Source organism: Phyllostomus hastatus, unplaced genomic scaffold (genome assembly GCF_019186645.2).
Source record: "Phyllostomus hastatus isolate PE091 unplaced genomic scaffold, TTU_PhHast_1.1 phas_contig_64, whole genome shotgun sequence".
NCBI classification, from domain to species: Eukaryota; Metazoa; Chordata; class Mammalia; order Chiroptera; family Phyllostomidae; genus Phyllostomus; species Phyllostomus hastatus.
Genome location: NW_025333928.1, coordinates 11,621,119 through 11,622,792, shown reverse-complemented (window position 1 = coordinate 11,622,792; position 1,674 = coordinate 11,621,119).

The window sequence follows — 1,674 nt, the reverse complement described above, 5'->3', positions numbered from 1 at the left end:
GCCTACCAGCTGCCCCTCGAATCATAATGCTTTGCAAGGCATGGGCCCCCCTCTCTCAGGTCCCCTTCTCAGGGTGAACCCATTCCAGGGCACCCTACCCTTCTACCTCGGGCTTCTCTGGAACCAGCTGTGCCACTGCACTGAACAACTCCTGGCATCCACCTCCACCACTCCCGAAGTGGGGGTCTGAACGGTTATCACCACCCCACTGGCTATTCAGGTTGGGAAAGCAAGTGGCCTTTCTCTTTCTGAGCTAAAAAGAGTTCCTTCTCTCACTGAACCAGCAAAATTATTGCTCAAACTCTCAGTAAGCAGTCCAATTAAAAAGCCAAAATTAAAAGAAGCAACCCGTTTTTTTCCCTTTCCCTGGGTCATCTCAACCCTTATCCATCTCAAGGATTTTCTAAGAACAGCTTGAACAAACCCATGGCCTGCTACTTGAAGCACGGAGGCCTGAAACTCCAACAGAGATTCAGCCAAGCTCACGTGATGCAAAGCAGGGCAGCGTGGAGCACAATGAGCCCCCCTACCCAGCTGCAGGCCCAGGCCCTGGGGTGGTCCTGGGCAGGCTTCTCCCAAATCCTGCCACACTGTGCCAAGTAAGTTTTGCCATAAGAAATGTCCAAACCTGTAGGGAATTTTTATGAGTGTGCTTAAGCCAAACGTACAACATATGCTGAGGAGCAAGACCTCAAGTGCTCCTGCATTGTCTGCTGTCAATGAATGCCTTTCCCGTACATAGATTAAACCATGATTAAATTGCTTTAAAAATCAGTAGCATAACAACCCTTGGTGAGGATCTGCAGAGAGTTCGGCCCTGTGCACTGCTGGTGGGAATGTAAAATGGTGCCACTGCGGGAAAACAGTGTGGAGCTCCCTCAAGAATGTAAACACAGAATGACTACATGACCCACCAATTTAAGACATTTGAAAGCTCTGACAGCAGGCACCCAAACAGACACTTGTACAGCCATGTTCATAGCAGTGTTTATCCACAAGAGCCAAAGGTGGAGAAACCTAAGGGTCCATTGACAGGTGAATGGATAAACAAAATATGACATACATAAAATGGAACATAATTCAACCATAAAAAGGAATGGAGAGAGGGGAAAGGAGGGAGGAAGAGAGGGGGAGAAATATCAATTGGTTGCCTCTCATACACACCCCAATAGCAGGGGCCAAACCTGTAACACAGGCATGTGCCCTGACCAGGAATCAAACCAGTGACTTTCCTTTGCGGAAGGACACCTAACCAACTGAGCCACACCAGTCAGGGCTAGGAATAGTGTTCTGATACGTGCTACTGCATGGATGAAACTTGAAAACATGAACCTTACTGGAAGAAGTCAGACACAAAAGGACGAATATCATGGGACTTCATTTACATGAAAGATCCAGATTAGGGCAATCCACACCGACAGAAAATATATACAGGTTGCCAGGATGTGGGGAGGCAAGGGAAAGGAGGGAGTCAGCGTTTCATGAGTGCTGAGTTTTGAGAAAATGTAAAAGCTCTGGAGACTGGTGGTGGTAATAATGGTACAACACTGGGAATGTGCTCACGCAACTGAATCATACCCTTAAAAATTATTAAAATGGTAAATTATATTTTACGACAATAAAACATCAGTAGCACTTCTTTATGTCAGCAGTAATAACAAATTTAATAGAAAA